A 21,121-nucleotide genomic window follows, 5' to 3' on the forward strand; every position below is an offset into this window, starting at 1 on the left:
TGGGCCGGACAATTCCTAGTAAAGTGTTTGAAAAACCATGTGAAAAACGAATAATAATTATAATTTTCCAATCCTAGGTCCAAAAATAGCGCGATAAAAATAATAACCTGTGAATCAATCGTTTTTTGCATGTAAACCCATACTTTCTTCAGTTCCTCGACTGTCTTCACTACCTTAGGTCGTTTAAGAAAGTGCTGTTTCATAATCGCCCAGTACTTCTCGATGGGGCGGAGCTTCGGAGTGTTGGGAGGGTTGAACATTTTTGGCACGAAATTGACCTTAATGTCCGCATATTGTTAGCACGTTGTGGGCCTTCAGGAGAGGAAGCAGCTGCTTCTGGAGGCACTATTTCATGAACATCTGTCCGTTCGTCGTGTCCTGGGTCACGAAAGGTGCACTCCGCTTCCCGCACATGCAGATGGCTTGCCAAACCAGGAATTTATTCCCATCTTCTGAGAGCGGACATGCTTCGGAACGCTGAACTTTTCCTTGGCCGTGAAAAACAGGTTGCCGGGGATCTGTTTGAAGTCGGCCTTCATATATGTTTCGTCGTCCATGATGCAGCATTCAATTTTCGTCAGTATGTTGAGGTACAACATCCTGGCACGGGTTTAGGAGGACTTTTTCTGCTTCTCGTCGCGATGAGGGGCCTTTTTTACATTGAACTTTCGAAGCCCAGCCTTAGTTTTGGCCTTCTGGACAAAACTTCGGCTTAGGTGCAGCTTCTTAGCCACATCCCGAACGGAGGCGATCGGGTTTCGGATGAAGGCCCCAACTACGCGGTTGTGATTTTTGGTGTCGTATGAAATACTTTTTTTTCAGTTCTGGGCTTCCGATCGGTGGTCAATAGTTCCTCGAACTGCTTAATCACTCGTGACACCGTGGAATTCGCGATTCTCAACGATTTAGCGATGAAACGATGCGAGAGGTTCTTGTTCTCGTGATGACAGCACAAGACCTTATCAAGCACGAGCTGTTCTTCCGACTCCACTTCCGCGAGTTTTGATTACAGGACTTTAAAACTTGCAGGATGTAAACAATGCACTATGACCTAAATCTACCCAAATTTTCATTAAGTTCTACCCAACGGTTGGAAAGTTAGAACAATTTCATCGTTGATACCCTTTTTAAAGATGGAAAAATTTGAAAAAAAAGTGAATTGGGAAGTTGACGTAATTTATAACATTTTGGCATCTTTAGATTTTTGAAATTCTAGCTTCTTAGGGATCCTTGCCGATTGACCGACGCATAGGGCTGAGATAAAAGATCTCCACTGGTGGCGATCCGGAGCCAGTGTCTTCCCTTGCTGCCAGCCAAGGTTCTCATCAACTGTGCGGATTTCTGTGGCTAGACTACATCGTCACGAGCTTCTGGGTCTACTTCTTCTTCAATGCCCATCTGGATTCCAGTCAAGCTGAACATCTCGTTTTTATGTCTTCGCAGCGTGTGCCCAATAGACTGAGTCGATTTGGGGTCATTTTTGAATTTTTTCAAACACTGGGGTCTTAAATGCTTTGTTTTGGATCAAAACTCATCCATGATTTTTTGCAAAATTTTTAAGTAATGTTTACATGAGTAAATTTGAAAATGTCCCAATTCGATGGGTACATATTCCGGTGCTTTTCCGTCGAACAAATGCCGTCATGCCGCTCGCAGCCAAGCGTCCCGTACGTTGTTCTTGTCCAAACAGGCAACGTGCTGATTTACATGGAACAGCTGGATGTACACTAACTGTTGAAGGTCTGCAAAGTGAGAATGAAACGATTAAATAATTTTAAAATTCAAATTCGAAATAATAAAAAAAACTTACTGATGTTTTTTGTCCAGAACCGGGGTCACCAGACAGACTCGTAGTGAATCATGGTCGGTATGGTACCAATTTTCAGCACTATCGCGAAACGCTTGGAGCGTTAGCTCCCCAGCGGACAAACTCGCTGTCCAAGTCCAATTTAAAATCACTAATTGATCGTTGATCGAAACACTAGTTCCACCCGCACAGGATGATTCTAATTCGGCCACCTCATCATAGCCAAAAAAAATTCCCAATTTCCAAACTCGCCACCGGCTGACTTGAAAACAGAGCAAGACACACTAAATCGCAGCGCATAGTGAAATTACTATGAATCCGAGAGTAAATTGCTAGTTTACAGAGAAGGATTGATGAAATTACCATGCGCACAGTATTTACGACAATACAAATTATGGTGTTTCAACATAACCATGCGCATAGTAATTTCAAAAACGCGAATCGTGCAATATCTCAATATCATGCGCATGGTAATTTAGACACGAGGAAATAACTATGAGCTGTCAAAGCTCACAACGTAAAAATACTATGTCGTAGTACTTTAGCCCAGATTTCTGGTAGCAAATACTAAATCGTGGTTGAAAATACTAGATCGTGGACATAGTAAAATGATCATGGCCCTGTATTTGAAAAGCCCATGCAATTTTTTCCGTGTAGGCACCCAGCAGTGATGTCAATTGAATTTCCGCTTACGTTCCCGACTTTAGCGCCTTTTGATGACCCCGGCGATGTAGTTCCACGTTTGAGATTCAGTTGCCAGGCCACCAAGCGTGGATCATGTTCCGCAGGCAGCGATTCACAAAAACTAGCAGTTTTCACGTTGTCACCGCATAAGTGCACCAAGTCTCGCACCCCTACAGCAATACGGATTTGACGTTTAAGTTGAAGATTCGGGTTTTAGTTCGTAGAGAGATCTGGTGAGAGCGCCAAATGTTTTGGAGACTCGCTAACGCCAATCGGGCTTTTTTGATCCGGGTTTCGATGTCTTTCTTGGTACCACCATCAGGCGTTATCTGGCTGCCAAGATACTGGACGCACTCCACTTTCTCAACCAGTCGCCCACCTACCATGAAACTGGAGGGATTTTCTGTGTTAATCTCCATCGATCTCCAATATCGTCAGTCAGGTCAAAGTCGTTCAGTTGCTCCTATAAATTGTCCGTTAGCTTCGCCTTATAGATTTTTTATTAAACTGATAACGGTCCCATCAAGAGTTCCGAGTAGGCCTTGCTTGAGTGTGGACGCGTTTTTTTTTTAATGAGCTGCGTTTTAGGGGTTTTCCTTACTTTATGATATTCGTGATTTTGAAAGTGATTTCATCCGAAATAATAAGTTAAATTGGAAAAAATCGGCTGATTTGTGCCTAGGAAAGTGGGGATTGCCATCTAGTTTACGTTGTGCGCCGCGTTCGTATTCTCTCCCCGTGCGCTGTTGATTAAATTTTCCCAAAGATGGGCGCCGAAAGAACATTTTTTCAATGCTACGACTGACCGAAATACTCCGATGTGGATTTGAATTATGTAAAATGGCTTCGAAACCTGCAGAAAATTTTAAGGTTCTCGAGAAAAAATGAATTTGGAAGGATTTGCCGAAAAAAGACAAAATTTTGGGAGAAAAGTGCCGTTCGTGTGTGTTTTGAGAGGAAAGAAAGTGTACCTTTAAGAAAATCAAAAAGTTTTTGGTCTGTCTTCCGCCGGAAGTGGACTGCTTAACTCGTACGCGGTGTATTTTTAAAATGATGGTTTTTTTAGTCGGTCGGAGTACTAGTTTAAATGGTTTTGGGTGAAATAGTCTGTTTTTTTTCGAAATCGGAAAGTTTCGGAATCAGAAAGTGTTTACTACACTAGGCGGGTGTAATTCAATGTTTTTCATTGAGCGACCTGCTTTGATTGTTGGTTGCGATGTTTTGGTGTTTGTACCCGGGTGTTTCAGATAGGCTGCAATTTGTCGTTTGGTGTTAGAGCTAGTGTAAACAAGAGCACATCAAACTCAAGGAATTTGACCCAAATTACAAACATGAAAGCTAAGTGAAAATATTCATTTATTTGTTACTCTCTTTTTAATCTAATTGAAAAATCAACTCATTTTAGCATATTAGAATAAGCTTTAAGATTTTCAAATTTAATTTTTGAAATTTGATTTTTGTGTAAATCTTGTTCTCTTAATTTTATCCTTCATCTATCCATGCATTTATTAATGATAGCATATTTCACAATTTTCGGGACATAAAGCTGCTTTTCATAAATCTAATCTAAGCAATAAAGCTTCTCTATTTGTTTCTTGTTTTAATATTTTTTAAATTTTTTTTATTGGGCTTAAAATTTGTTTGTTTGTTTGTTTTGTTTATTTTTGTAGAGACTTTAAATTTAGAATTTATTCGCCTCTTCGGGCTTTAAATGTTTAATCATTTAGAAACAGTTTATCAGCTCATTGATTTCTAATATATGATGCAATTATGTATATTGTAGCTTTTCGCTTGTAATAATAATTAGAGTAAAAATTAAGTAAGTATGTTCATTGCATTTGATGCTTTTAATTCTCTTCAAAACAAACTTTTTCAGAATTGTATTGTCTATTTGTTTTCTGGTTTCTTGTCCATTACTAAGTTATCTGTTTGTGAAGTTGTACTGCTTTTATATATGAGTATTTGTTTGACATAAACTAGAAAAGAATTTCAAATATCTACCTAGCTAGTGTATTTTTGTGCATGTTATAAGAGGCGAAAGTTCGATTTTCTTCAAGGAACAGATACAACGACTTTTTTAATCGTCTCACCAAAAAACGCATTTCCAACAAAGTTATCGGTTATATTTTGACCAGTATAATTATTAGTAAATTTTATGAGAATTTTAAAATATTTAAAAAAAACTTCAAACACTGTTCAATTTAAATTATTTATTGAATGATTATTAGCAATGAACTCATCCCTAAGAAGTCTTTTTATGTGTTCTCTGATGTGATAGGGATCCCAGGTAAAGGCATTAGTTGGCTTTAAAACCTCATTTTTAAAAACTACTGTTTGTTTTTTGAAACTGGTTCAGTTCGCAGTTTAAATTATTTCGTCATGTTCATATGATATCAATAAATTTTTTTGTTTAAATTTGGATTAAATGAAAATAAATAGAAGATAAAATGTTACATAAAGTTCCTTAGACCTTTCATAGTTTATCATCAATAATAACTTCTATTACCTATTCTTTCCAAAAATCAATTACACTACTTATCTATTTAATTATAAATTTGATTCAATTCCTTCAAGATTATTTTCGATTATAATTTTTGAGATTCTAACCTACAAGCCTCACTGTCAGTGTTAGGAGTTTCAGTAGGAGACTTTAGGAGCATAGGAGGTGTAGGACAGATATTCACCCGTAATGCTGGCCTAGCATCTCCTAGGGTTAACCTTCCCCAACTTTACTAACAATATTCCAAAACTTCCCCACGTTTATGGGTGGGTCGTAGAGATCTCTGCATCCACCTGTAAAGTAAACGTTGACTAACATTCCTTCCCCTTCTCCTACACAGTCCGCAGGGTTCGGCCAGGGCACCTTCAACATTCTGTGGGAGCTGGCTTTCCATTTTAAGAGATTTTATAATCTGAGGCAACGAATTTGAAGGCCTAGTTTCTTTTGAAATAATATTTCAGGAATTATTACACAATCTCGAGAGGGAAGGGTTGCATTTCTGAATGTCCGTTATTTCATAAAACGGAGAGTTGTCGCGTAGCGCCAACCGAAGTTTTAGGCGACTGTTCCTGCGAATGCGAATGCGAATGCGAATACGAATGCGAATGCGAACAGTTTTTTGCACTATCAGATCATGATCGTTTTGAAAATTTGTTAGTACCTCAGGAATAAATGCTAGGATTCGAAATATGTTGTTGTTGTTTGTGATTGAATGACATTGTGTTCGGTTGCGGTTAATGTTCCCTTGAACTTGAAGCTGTTAAAGTTATATTTTTACAAACATTGGTTTATAATTCTTATTATGTTGTTCATGTTATTCATAATCGTTGTCCACAAGCCTCATAGTTAGTGCTAGGAGTTTCAATAGGAAACTATAGGAGCATAGGAGGTGTAGGACGAAATCAACACCCGCAATGCTGGCCTAGCATCTCCTAGGGTTAACCCTCCCCAACTTTACTAACAATGTTCCAAAACCTCCTCACGTTTATGGATGGGTCGTAGAGATCTCTGCATCTATCTGTAAAGTAAACGTGGATTAACATTCCTTCCCCCTTCCTCACACAGTCCGCAGGGTTCGGCCAGGGCACCTTCAACATTCCGTGGGGGCTGGTTTTCCATTTTAAGAGATTTTATAATCTGAGGCACGAAATGGGGGACCTAGCTTCTATTGGAATTACAAGTCAGGAAATGTTCCACAATCTCGAAAGAGAAGATGTTGCAAGTCCGACCGGCTGTAATTTCATAAAACGGAGAGTTGTTGCGTAGCGCCAACCGAAGTTTTAGGCGACTGTTCCTGCGAATGCGAATGCGAATGCGAACTGATAACGGTCCCATCAATGGGCATCGCACGGCGCGCACAACATAAGGATGTGATATGGTAGCCAATTGGAAGCGAACCAGTTGGGCCAAGAAAAAAAGATATTCTTGTGTCGTTAGAGTAGGCGGTGGTTCTGACTGGAGAGTTCCAGCAGGGTCGAGCTCTAAAACCAGAATTGATTGTTTTATTGATTCCTTCTGTTTATATAGTCTTCTTCAGTTTTACAAATTGTATGGTCATCAAAAATGAGTTTATAGTAAATCCCTTTGGAGGAGTGAAACGATTGGAGTGACAAAAGAGTTCATTCAGCAGCATCGATAATTTGTTTTGATCGATGCCATTCGATTCTGTTCAACTGCGCGTACAGTCTTGACGACACGCGCGGGGAGATAAGAAGATAAAAATAAAGCGCTGTCGTTCTAGTCACGAGTGGCTACTATATGTGTCGTTACCAAAATGCTTTATTGCATTTGTTCTCGATCATCGGCTATTAGATGCTTATGTTTATATTTTGATTAATTGGTAATTTGGAATGCTACACTCCATTGTTAAAGGATTCCACGATAATCCTCGGTTCGGTGCACAGTCTATCGATCCAATCAGAATCTCATCCATTACGATTAGAAAAAATAGCGGTGATAAGATGCATCTCTGCCTCACTCCAGCAGTTACCGGGATTGGAACGGACAAGACACCAAAATTCCTCGTACTGTGCTTCGATGAGATGGACTAGTTTCTCTGGGACCCCTCGTCGTTCTAGAGCAGTCCATATTTTTTCGTGGTTAAGTCTGTTGAATGCTTTTTCGAAATCACCTAAAAATACCAGCAGAAGAGAGTCCTAGAATTCGTTGGTTTTTTCCAGTATTGTTCGAAACGTTGTGGTGTGGTTCAAACAAGATCGTCCGGATCGGAATCCAGCTTGTTGTCGTCGGAGTGAAGCATCGATTTTCTCCTGGATGCTGTTCAGGATCACTTTGCAGAGGGTTGAGGGTTGTACAGATCAACGTTATGCCTCGCCAGTTACTGCACTCTGTCAGGTCTCCTTTCTTCGGGATCTTACGAGGAAACCTTGCATCCAGTCGCCCGGGAATGTTGTAGTATTCCAAATGTCAGCAAAAAGACGGTGCATTATTTGTGCTGACAAGGCAGAGTCGGCTTTTAGCATTTCCGCAAGGATACAATCGATACCAGGTGCTTTGTTTGATTTCATGTCTTTGATTGCCGCTTCTATTTCAGGTAGCGAGGGCGCTTCCGAGTTGACGCCATCAATGCGACTTACTGTGGGCGCCTCGAGCTGCGGGTTCTGGTGGCCATTGCTATTCGTGACTCGGAAGAGTTGTTCAAGGAGCTCAGTCCATCGTTTGATCTTATCTGATCGATCGGTCAATAAATGACCTGCTCGGTCTTTTAGCGGCATAAGTCTTTGCACCACTAAAGCGGCGAGAAATGTCATAAAGTAATCGGATATCTCTATAGGCGGCGGCTCTTTCTCCCTCTTTGGCTAGAGAATTTGTCCAGGCTCTTTTGTCTCGTCTACAAGCTCGTTTAACTGCCTTTTCCAACTTCGCATATCGTAAGCGGGCGGCTGCTTTGGCTGACCCCGGTACATGCCTGCTCAATTCCGACTTTCACCTCTCTCCGATCATCGTTCATCTACAAAGTTTCATCTGACATCCATTCATTTCTTCTTCCACAAACTTTACCGATAGATCCATGGCTCGTCGTGATAAAGGCATTCTTGATTCCACACCACTGTTCTACGGCTGTTGAGTCTGTCGGCAATTCCGAGGCTCAGGACTCTAGCTGTTCAACGTATCCCTTTTTCACCTCTGGATTCGCCAACTGGCGAACGTCGTATTGACACCCGATTTTCTCCTCGCGCCGTTGGACAAGCGCAACTCTTAGTCGTATTTCGCCAAGGACGAGGTGATGATCAGATGCAATGTCTGCGCTTCGTGTGTTGCGGACATCAAGAAGACTCCTTCTCCATTTTTGACTGATGCAGATGTGGTCAATTTCATTTTCTGTTCGGTCATCTCGGGATATCCAAGTGACCTTATGTGCTGGTCGATGGGGGAAGAGCGATCCATCGATCACCATGTTGTTGTTGCCAAAAAAAATCTATAAGCAGCTCTCCGTTTTCGCTCATCTGTCCTAGACCATGGCGACCAATCTTTGCGTTGAAATCGCCTAAGTGGATTTGAATGTCACCCTTCAGAATTTTCTCAACCACGCTGTGCAATTGACTGTAAAACTGCTCTTTCTCCTGCAAATCGGCAACGTCAGTTGGCGCATAACATTTGACAATTGTAATGATTCTAACCCGTGTTCTAAATCTGGCTACGATTATTCTTTCGTTTATCAGTTCCCATCTAATTAGGGCCGCGTATGCCTGCGGGCTTAATAAGAAACCAACTCCTCGTTCCCGAGTAGCGTGTTCTCCTCGTATGCCAGAGTAAAGCAGTAATTGCCCGGACTGTGTCTTGTGTTCTCCAGTGTCAGGCCAACGGACTTCGCTCAGTCCCAATATCTCTAGCAAGTTGAGCCTGCTTACCTGGCTGGGCAAGGGTCAAAACATTCCAACAGTTCCAATTCTAGTCCGTGTTTTCATGCTAAAAGTCGTTGCCAAAGTTCCAATTCGGCTATTTCTTCTCTCAGTTTCCATAACAATACAAGATATCAGGAGCAGTAGGTTGTTAGCCTAAAGTCCCTATCCCGCGATGGGGCTGCCATCTTGGACTTAGCTGGCGGGAGCCGCATATCATAGATTCAGCCGCTCGCCGCGAGACAGACGCTGCTTGAGCCGCCCCTGACCTGGAGAACAGACGCTCGGTTGTTGTTGCACGCCGCCCTGACCTGGGGAACAGACGCGTGCGGCCACCTTCTCAGTCTGCATGCGACCAAAGCATCCACTAGGGTTGGGTACCCGATCTCCGCTTAGGTTACTCGCATCCCAGCCGGAACCACGGGAAGGTAGAGATACGAGTTGTGAATAAGAGGTGATATGACCACTATGGGGTCTCGTGTTGCACATTATCCACCCTTTTCCAGCCATTGTATATATTTAGGGGTATTTCGCTTGATAGTATGCTTTGCAGGGGCGATTTTGGTTGAGCTAGCAACCACCAATAAGTTTGTTTAAATTTCCAAGCAAAAAACGTTGTTTGTTCAATAAGGCTGGAACAAATATCAATTTCTTCTTTTGTCTCCCCCCCCCCCCCCCCCCCCCTTCAAAATTTCCAAAAACCTGAAGGGGGAAATAAATAAAGTTTTAAGTATTTCATGGAAATTTTGATAAAAAATTCAAGCATCCGAAAGATTACAAGACCAAAAACAAAATTTTGGAAGATGGAAGTAATTTCACCATGTGTATTCTTGATTTTATTGAATTTTTCAATAAAAAATAACATTAATTTATAGGTTTTGTGAAATGATATAGCATGCAATTTTTTGCATTCAAGATTTTGTGCAATTTATTCCAATTTATTTGTTTTTCGCATTATTTTTTATTGTCCCCCCCCTCGCGATGTTCCAACTCTGAGTGACAAAAGAAGGATTTAAAATTTGTTCCGGCCTAACTGGTACATGCATTTCATTACAAAAAGAGTATTGCAAGATTGAACGTTCAATTATTGAAACATTGGCGTTTTCGATGATCTAATGATTGAACACTTTTTTTTTGCAAAATTTTAAGAAAATACAAATAATAAAGGCTGCTTTTCGTCCAGAAATCATTGAAGAAAACATATTGAAAAACAGTTATAATATTACTATAAAGTTTTATTTGTTTTTATCCAATTTTTCTCCCAATCAAAAAAGGGCTGTTTTCTTCATCCAGTCAAAAAATCCTGTAAACAATTGGTCAAATATTAATGTTTCGCAGATTGTGACTCTTGGAGTCCGAAAATATTAAAAATTAATTTGAGCAGAGATAGAGAATGCTACAATAGTGGCACAACAATTTTGTTTAATTTGTCCACTGTATATAATTGTTTTAATTGGTTTATGTTTTACTAGTGTTCAATATCTGGCACCTGTTCAATAACTAGTGCTTCTACCCTATTTGATTTAGCTTTACTTTGTTTATCTTGTTTTTTTCTTTTTTTCATGTCTTGTTTTACTTAGAATTATTTTTTCTCTTAATATTTCAATTCAATTCCATGTTTTCTTTTTTCCTGTTTTTTTTCATGTTTTGTATTGTTTTTTTCCTTGTTTTGTTTTTTTTTATTTTGTTTCATTTTGATGTATCTTTAGATTTTTTTTTTCAAATTTAGACTTCTAAAGCTTGCTTCAGATAGAATTGAAACCAAAACAATTGCCTGTATTTCAGTTATTAATTATTGATTTCAAGATCTTTTTTTATACAAATGTTGCTTTTTCTTCATACATTTAAGAAAAAAAAATGAAATTATGCGCCACGGTTTCGAAGGAATTCTCGAATTTTTCCTGTGACACGGCTCATTAGGCGGCGCACACCTTCTTCGTCCATCGTTTTAACAATCTTATTCCACCAGCTCTTCATCTGATTTATGTCTTTGACAATCTTCCCCTTTGCCTTGAGTTTCTCCTTCATGATTGCCCAGTATTTCTCAATAGGGTGGAACTGGGGGCAGTTAGGTGGGTTAAAATTTTTCGGAACAAACTGGACCCCTTTCTCTGCATACCTTATTTCAACGACTTTGCCAAATCTGGCCAAAACATTATGGGATTGTCGTGGGATTTAGTGAACGGCAAATTTCGTTTTTGGAAACATTTTTCAATAGTTCAAAGTGCAAAGTAAATTTTTAACCTGGGATTGGCCCGAAGTCAGCCTTGACATAGGTTTCACCGTCCATCAGAAGACACCCGCCGAACTTGGTCAGCACTTGGTCGTATAGCTTCCAAGTGCGGATTCCGGCCACACTATTCTGTTTTATGGTCCGATTTGGCTGTTCGCAAGCTCGATACGATTAGATTCCTTCCTGGAGCCGAATTCTCCTCACGTTACTATGGGCAGCACCAAATGTTCTGGCAAAATCACGATCCGACAGATTGGAATTCATCTTAATCGTCTTCAAAATCTAACCACGCAATTTCCGGTCTTCAGTTCCACTCCGACGATTGGCTTGAGACTTCCGAATCGTAGTCAATGTTTCCTTATATCGTTTGAAAACGTGCCATACGCTATTTCTGGGCAATTTTGGCTGTTAAACTAGCCTAGATGCAGACCACAAAGGATTTTCCAAATAACTGTGCACAATTATATCTCAATGTTAATCGTTTACAAAGTACAGTCGATTTGCGGAATGTCAAAAGTACAAACGAGAAGCTGACAAAACTTCCGACACGTGGCCCCCAAGAACTTCCAAAACTGTTCACTAGGAATGCCACAATATGAGCAAAAATTTGTTCCAATTCTAAATGAAGTAAGCTTTATTCGCTTTTGTTCCCCTCCAAATACTCGTTTTGAAGGTTTTTCTACAACCTTTGGACACTTACAGCATTTAAAAGTTAAACTGAGGCCGCCATCCAGGATTCAAAGATGGCGCCAGACTGTTAAATTCCATCTCTACTCAATGATCCTTACTATCCAAGATCCATATAGTCGAGGTTTCATGCAATTCTCTGTCATTTACAGCATTAATAATTTAAGTGGAAGCTGACATCTTGGATTTCATGATGTAATTCAAAATTTTATTTGGTTGTCCGCAACTTTACAGCTTGAATTCATTCCATTTCCCAGCATTTTTTTTGGTTGAATTCAAAAACAACCCTCATAGGTTCTCGAAAATGTATGACATAGAAAAATCGATTCCAAAATATTATCTGAGTCGGACTTAGCTTTTTATCGAGGATGTCACATTGCTTTATTCGGTTTTGAAATCCTACAAAGTGTGATTAAATAAAGTAAACAAAAAAAGCTTGAAGCAATGCTCCAAGTATTGTTTTATCAGGACCTTCTGGTAGTGTTTAGTTGAAACTTCATTAGCTTTCAGAACTGTTTCAATTCAAAAAGTTGAATCGAAAATCCATGCATTTGTTTGGTTTGCAATAAAAAAAATCAAATAAAAATTTAAAAAATTGATATAATTTCGAAGTAATACTCAATAGTCAATAGAGCCAGCTGGCTAAATCTGTGTTACTTGACAGGACTCCTTCCAAATGACAAACTTCTGGATACCCTTAGCGAACTTTAGTATTCTGGTAACAATGCATCACGAACCCCATTTGTTAATCGTGATCCTTTCAATAAATGTGTAACGAGCAACAAAACTTTTCAATTCTACTCCAGTGCCACTTTTTGACAACATTTGAATGGAAACTAAAGTACACCATTTTAGCGACTCAGTACAGTCTACAACAACCCTTACAAACAGTAATGTTAAATTTTTCCTCCAAATCCTATTCCGCAGATAAAGAAGCTTTTGACTGCCAAAAGTACAGCTCCATTTACGGTTAGTACCTACCTGGTTCTCTTCTAACTTATCCGCAACCACCGAAAAAAGGCGTAAATCCAAAAGCGCGTCATAATCATCTTATCAACTCATCGCCGTGCTTCTTTTTTCCCAAAGTGGAAATCCTTCTTACTTGCTCACAGCCAGAGCACACGCCTCGAACATTTTCGTAAAGCCAATTGCGAATTTTGTAAGGTACCTTTTCACTTAGAAGGGCGCTGCTACTTTTGATTTCAAAGTTATTTAAGGATTGTTTAAAACGAAACTTAAGTTTTAAGGCGTTCAAGAGATAACTTAAATAAACAACTGAATGTCCGCAAGATCATTTCTAATACGAGATCGTTTAAATATACTGTTTTTTTGGAATTTCTATTTATTAATTTTTTACGGTTACCATTCAAAGGGAAAAGTTATTATCCACTTGCATCAAACTTTTTCCCCAAGAACAGTAACAGCAAACATCACACAGAACTCAATTGTACCGGTAACAAAGAAGAAGCATGATTAAATGTATGATTTTCTGTACTTTTCTCAAGAGCTTCCTCGTTTGCCCGGAAGGAAGTCTTGAGCAAACACTTTACTCCCTTCTTCTCGTTTACTCCCCCAGGGCCCTAGGTTTACCTGTGCCTGTGCCATATCCAAATGTGGGTTACATCGTAGGTATGTATGTTGTAAACACATGCCATCACATCCCCAAACCACTCAGAAGATCCCACAAACATCTTGATAAAAGTTTCACCTCCCCGGTGTGATGAAAGGTCTGTGTTATTTTTCCTGGGTGGCTAACACGGGGGAAAAGTATTGGGGAAAGTGGAAAAAAACGAGCAGAAACAGTTGAGAAATACTTTTGGCTAGATGGTTCTGTGAATCTTAAAACATTTGTTTCTGTTACGCGTTTTTTTTGTGCTCCATCCGCCGAAATCATCAGACGATGAAGGTGTGGTTTTATTTCATTGTAATCTGGTCTGAGCAACACGATTTGGAGTTTAAGTTTGCCACTTATGGCATAGTTTTGGAATAAGGCTTTAACAAGCTTTGGTGCTCTTATAAATTCAAGTGTGATTGTTGATTGTGAAGCTTGTTAAGTATGTGATATTCTAACTGGCTATTTCGAGAAGCTAGCTGTCTCAAGCTTGAAATTTTGGGACTGAGCAAAGTCCATTGGCATAACACTGGAGATCATAAGACACAGTCCGGGGAAGTTATGCTTTTGCCCGACATACTACGAGAACACGCTACTCGGGAACGAGGAGTTGGTTTCCTGTTAAGTCCGCAGGCCCATGCAGGGAACCAATAAACGAAGAATAACCGTAGCCAGATTCAGAACACGGGTTAGAAACCTTACAATGGTCCAGTGTTATGCGCCAACTGACGTTGCCGATTTGCAGGAGAAAGAGCAGTTTTACAGTCAATTGAACAGCGTGGTTAGGAGAATTCTGAAAAGTGACATTCAAATCCACTTAGGCGACTTCAACGCAAAGATTGGCTCCGATAATCAGGACTTTGAGCGCATCATGGGATACCATGGCTTAGGACAGATGAGCGAAAACGGAGAGCTGTTTGTAAAATTTTGTGCCAACAACATCATGGTGATCGGAGGATCGCTCTTCCCCCATCGACCAGCACATAAGGTCACTTGGATATCCCGAGATGGCCGAACTGAGAATTAAATTGACCATATCTGCATCAGACCGCAACAAACTAAGCCGAGGCATTGCATTTGACCGTCACATCGTCCTTGGCGAGATACGATTGAGAAAGTCGGGTGTCGATACACGTCCACCGGTTGGAGAATCCAGAGGTGAAAATGGCATACGTTGAGCCTCGGAATCGCCGTTAGACGGAACAGTCGAAGATCAGTGCATGGAATCAAGAATGCCTTTCTCAAGACGAGCCATGGTACTCTCGGTAAAATGAGCTAGAAATGTAACGTTTACATGAGTAAGTTTGATCCTTTACGTTTGTATAGGAAAATTGAAAATTTTGTACTGAAAAATCAACATCGTTTTTGTTTCTTCTGTGGAACCGAGCCAGCTGACAGTTTTTGTGACAATTTATAAAATTCTTTAGGGAAATTATCCGCTGAACAACTTTGTCGAGGACCGTAACTTCGAATCTTATGAGGCAAAAAAGTTATTAGCTGTTTAACAGAGGTATGTCTTTTCGCATTGATAAACAATAAATTCAATTGACATCCCTGCAAGGCGCCTACACACAAAAAAAAGCATAGTAGAATTACTAAATCCGTGGTTTGAATGAACAACAGGCAACCATATTTTTGAGTCAAATATGTTTTGTTGTTTATAATACCTTATGCATAGCAATTTTACTATGTGTTCAATTTGGCTGCGCATAGTAAATTCGACTGCGTTTTAGTAAAATTGTCAATGAAATGATGCATTGTTCTACTTCGTCTCTAGTAAAATTAATATGTTTCATGATGAAACTAGTATGTGTAATGATAAAAATAAGGAGGAGCGAGGAGCTTGATTTAAATAGTAAAATTACTATGTATGTTTGTTTGTTTATTTGCATGCATGTATTATGACATTATTTGAAACATTAAAATTCACACTTCCGACAAACGTCGGTCAATGTTAGTGTGTTCTCCCGATGCTCTGGAAAGATTTTCAAAGTTATAAAACTTTAAAGCAGCTGAAAATTAGTTTTTTTACTCACGGGTTTGATGATTAATGATCCTGAATTAGTGTAAACAACAAGAATGTTTTGCATGGTAAAATTATCATACGCACTTATGTTTTTGAGTCAATAATGTTTTGTCCTCAAAAGTACCACGTGCGTAGTATTTTGTTGATATGAATTGGTGCCACAATGTCTAAATTACTATGCGGACGCTAGTTGTAATAGAAATTATGATGAAATTATCATGACCATAGTATTTTCGACAACAAACATTGAGAGTTATCGAAAATTACCAGGTACATAGTAATTTCAATATTGTTTCATGCGCACTTTTGCAAAACCGATGTTTAACTTTTCATGGTTGAAAATACTATAGCGCTGAAATGGTAAAATTATCATGACAGCGTCTTTGGGATAACCACTCAATTTTTTTCCGTGTAGCGAGGTATTGCATGACTACTTTTCTTGCAATACTTCGCGAGGCTTCAGCAGTGATGTCAATTGAACCTGTCGTTTATCAATGCGAAAAGGCATACCTCTTTTAAACAGCTAATAACTTTTTTGCCTAATAAGATACGAAGTTACGGTCCTTGAAAAAGTTGTTCAGCGGAAAATTTCCCTAAGGAATTTTATAAATTGGCACAAAAACTGTCAGCTGGCTTGGTTAAACAAAAGAAACAAAAACGATGTTGATTTTTCAGAACAAAATATTCAATTTTCCCATACAAACCTAAAAGTTCAAATTTACTCATGGAAACGTTACTTAAAAATTCTACAAAAATCATGATTGAGATTTGGACCAAAACGAAGCTTTTTAGACCCCAGGGTTTGTGAAATTCAAAAATGACCCCAAATCGACTCAGTCTAGTGAGACGGGGATGTATCTTATCACCTCCACTTTTTTTTAATTGTAATGGACGAGATTCTGACTGGATCGATCGACTGTGCACCGAACCGAGGATTGCCGCGGAATTCTTCAACAATGGAGCAACTGAACGACCTTGACCTGGCAGCTGGCTTGAGAATGTCATTGAAACGAAATTCAAACTCGTAACAGTCGCATGACATTTCCCATAACATTTCTCCGAAACTTCAATGACATTAACAGTCATCCAAACAATGTTCGGCAAATGAAAAAAAAATCATTGAGTTTGGCAATGACATTCGCCAACCAAAATGTCATGTCATTTTTGCTTTTCAATGACATTTATGCCTAGCGAATGTCATTGGTTCGATTGGTTCTACGAATGTTGCAATGAAATTCATGGATTTTAGTAGGTTTGAATGTCATTGGAAAAAAATATCAAAATGTCCCTTTTTCGTCTGTTATGAAGTTCATTGATATCCAAACACGTATATTAATTAGTTGCCGTGTCTTAGGGGATATTAAACGTGAAATTAAAACAAATGACTAACTACTCAACACTAGTAGCTTGTACTAGCGAACTCGCGACACTATTTTTCGTTACCTACAAGTCAAACCTTTTCACTAGAGGGGTCGCAATTCTAAATCGGAACTTAACTTATTTCTCGCGGTACTTGTGCCTCATTAATTTGTTTCAATTTCGCGTTTGATCGCCCCGAAGACACGACAAATAATTAATAATCGAATCATCTATAAGTCTAATCGATCAAACTCCGATGGTTTAATTTCGTCTGCTTATTACGAGAGGCCCGGCACGCTTCTGGTTTTTAGTGGGTGGCTTAAGCGCCACTTCTGAATGGAAGACCATCTGCCCTTTCCTAAAGCATGGATCACTACAAATCTAGACGCACTGTTTATTATACCATAGCGCTCCTAGTTGTCGGATCTGGAAATTTTTGACAGTACTTTGTTTGGAAATGTTTCCTCTATCAGTGCTGAAAATTTCATTACGATTCATTATGTTCCAAAAAGTTACACGTGATCGAAGCCGCGAGACGAAAATTAATTTTGGACACTGAAGTCAAGAACACGACGTGATCGGGTTCAAAAATCGCGAAATCGTTCAAAATGGTCAAATCAACCGCTTGTAGCGTTCTCAAACGTTTCTGTGAGATGCATACTATCGATCGGCAGGTTAATACCAAGCGTCATAGTGGAATTCAGTATCGGAAACTGCATTTGAAGGTGTTGAGAACGATTAAGGCAAACACAGGGTAGTCGAACTACGACATCGCCGCAAGAAATTCAACGCCGACCGGTACACCGTCAGAAGGATTCGTCTGAGCGAAGGAATACGATCCTATCGGGCCAATAAGCAACCAAACCGGACATTGAATCAGAATTTAGTAGCCAAAGGACGTGCCCGGAAGTTATACAACAAGATTACAAGATACAACTGGTCGGGGTAATGTCCCCGGCAAGTTAGAATTCGTTTTTGCCGATAAGTTTGCAAGAAAGTGTTTGATCTGGCAATGTATTTGCAGCTGCGGATGAAAATCCCGGGTTTTGTGAAAAACAAGACCATGCACTCCGAAATATACAAGGAGGAGTGCATGAAAAACGTACATTAGATCTCACAAAGGACCAGTAAAGTTTTCGCCAGATTTGGCAACCTGCCACATACCAACTACAGTGGTATGGGCAAGGTTGCCGGAAAAAATTCTGTGTTTTTGAGAAAAAAAATTCTGACTTTCTGTGATTTTACCCAAAAATTCTGTGATGGTTTTCTGTGATACTATTCCCTTCAATTTCATTGAAAATTCTTGATAAATTGGGTCTTTTTAACATTTTAGTTGCGAAAAATCAATGTACATTACCAATCTAATCATAGTTTCCTAATTCAAAGTGATAAATCTTAATTTTATATTGATCAAAAAAATTATAATTTTGAAAATTTATTCTAAATCAAAAAATTCTGTGAAATCTGTGAATATTTCAAAATTCTGTGTTCTGTGACACAGATTCTATGATGAAAATTTGCTCAGAATTCTGTGAAACTACAGATTTTTCTGTGATTTCGGCAACCTTGGGTATGGGGCCAATGGGTAGATTTTGTCGAAAAGGACATCAACCCGCCCAACTGCCCTCAATTTCGCCCTATCGAAAAATTTTGGGCAATTGTCAAGCGGAAGATGAAGAAGAATGGTCTGACGACTCGGGATGCAACAGAGATGAAGAGATTGTGGAACAAAATGGCCGCTGAGGTCAGCGATTAGGGTGTCCAAATTATAATGATTGGTACTCGACGGAAAGTTCGAAAATTCATCAAAATAACATCGGAATATTTTTTTTATTATTTTTCCTTTAAAGTGCAATAAAAACCCTACATTTCAAGTTCAAAACATTTTGATTTCGTGTACAAAGCTCCGAGATAGACCCGTTTAAATGCGTCCAGATTTGTAGTGATCCATGCTTTAGTTTGCCCAGCTGATGAGACTCGGTCGCGAGTTCCTTTTGATTCCCTATTTTGGGAAAGAAGCGGAAGGGACTCTAAAAAGGGATTCGTACTTCGGCCTCTGAGGGCCGCCCCGAAGTCGAAAAGTACCCAGAGAAATTCGTGGAGAGGGGAGTTAACTGTTCGCTACAAAGCAAGCTAGGGGTTCGAATCGATGGACGAGACCCAACCCTCTACTTGGACCGGAACAGAAAGGATTCTGATTGGATTCGCGGCCAATCTCCGCAGTAAAGGAAGCAACAAAAATAAATCAATCGCGAACAACGAACAAAGTGTGACCCCCTTCCCGTTTACCTCAATCCTCTCATCATCATAAATGTAGTCATAAACTAATTACAATCAAGTTTTTATTGTATTTTGATCTGTGTGTTGTGTGAATTTTGCATAATACTGTTTGGCCTGACTACGTTTTTTCCCTCTTCAAATTCTTTTATGGCAGTGCTTTTAATGGCGTCGCTTGGTTTCTGCTGGACTGATCTGGTCTGAACGATGTTAATTTTTCCGTATTATTTAGGATTCTTCCATCTCGTGGTTGATGAAATGGCTACTTTATTCGGCTCGGCCATCCGATAAATTACACGGTAGTCTGTCAAAATAACGTGACTGACTAACTTTCCACTTGCGCAACGAAAACGGCTAGAGTTGCGTATACTAGGGAAAGTAATGCACTGTACAGCAATCACTAATGAAGTAAGTATGGCTTATTATGAGTACTCACTCAGTTCGAAAGCTTTTTAGCGGGGTTTTGGCGAAAATGTTTACCTCGCCAGTTCAGCTACTTCCTTGAAGTTACCTGTTGCTCTCCCGGTCGAAGGATGCTGGTTGACGGGCTATACAGGTAGCTACGACGGGTGGCTAGACCAATTTTTGCTTTGCCGGTAACACTAGTTTACAGCATTTTTGAACTCAGTAAACTGAAGGTCATTTCTTATGTGAAATCGGGCGCTGAATCCGAAACTGAAATTCAAAAAAATCTCAGTAGAACCGTTTTTGAGTTATGCTCCAATTTTGAAATTTCGGAAAAATTAAAAAAGTTATTGTACTTTGATTGAAATATCTCGGACGGCATAACAGTAATTTGAAATCCCTCTTTTGCATATTGAAGGTGAATAAATTTTCTATCGATCATCTTAACATTGTTTTTGCGTTTGACCAACAGTATTGTTGATATTAGTGACTTTATGAGAAAAAAAATTATAAAAAACGCATTTTTTTAGAGAAAATTTTGCTTCAACGAAAGTTTTAGACTCGATGGTAGCATTTAAAAAATCTCATTTTCTTTTGCGCTTGAATGTCAATTTAAAACAAAGATTTCAAGTGGTTGTTCATCAAAATCGGTTGAAAATTGAAGAAGTTATGGCTACTTTACCATAACTGTAATTTTTGCAGTTTTTAATAATTTAACGAACCGCAGTACACTTATAATAGTATAGGAAGAATAACACATGGTAAATCTCACTCGCTCCAAGTCAAAATTATTTATTAGCTTACCAGAAGGTCACATGCCAAGTTTCAGGAAGATCTGACCATAGGCAGGGGTTGCTTGAGTCTCAAACGTGAATACAATTTTGAGGTATTTTGCCCGGAAGGAACGAAAAATACTGGTTTTTCATCAATAACTTCTTCCATCACTAGCTGATTGTATTTTATGGTTGATTTTCTTAAAGCCTAAGTTGAGACAAATATTTCACCCGAAGACTGTAACTCGATTGGGTTTGAAACAGAAAAGTTATTGCGGTTCAAAGATTGTGTTTTGGTCGAAAATTCTCGTATATAACGCAATAAGTAAAAAGTACTAATTGCGTTTTGAACAAAATTTGCGGCCTTTGAACTGCAATAACTTTTTTACTTCAAGTCCAATCGTGTTGCAGTCTTCGGGTGAAATATTTGTCTCAACTTAGGCTTTAAGAAAATCAACCATAAAAAACAATCGGCTGGTGATGAAAAAAGTTATTGATGAAAAACCAGTATTTTTTGTTCCTGCCGGGCAGAAAACCTTTAAATTGTATTCACGTTTGAGACTCAAGCAACCCCTGCCTATGGTTAGATCTTCCTGAAACTTGGCATGTGACCTTCTGGTAAGCTAATAAATAATTTTGACTTGGAGCGAGTGAGATTTACCATGTGTTATTCTTCCTATATTATTATAAGTGTACTGCGGTTCGTTAAATTATTAAAAACTGCAAAAATTACAGTTATGGTAAAGTAGCCATAACTTCTTCAATTTTCAACCGATTTTGATAAACAACGACTTGAAATCTTTGTTTTAAATTGACATTCAAGGGCAAAAGAAAATCAGTTTTTTTGAATGCTACTATTGAGTCTAAAACTTTCGTTGAAGCAAAATTTTCTCTA

The sequence above is a fragment of the Uranotaenia lowii genome, chromosome 2 (genome assembly GCF_029784155.1).
Source record: "Uranotaenia lowii strain MFRU-FL chromosome 2, ASM2978415v1, whole genome shotgun sequence".
In the NCBI taxonomy this organism is placed as follows: Eukaryota; Metazoa; Arthropoda; class Insecta; order Diptera; family Culicidae; genus Uranotaenia; species Uranotaenia lowii.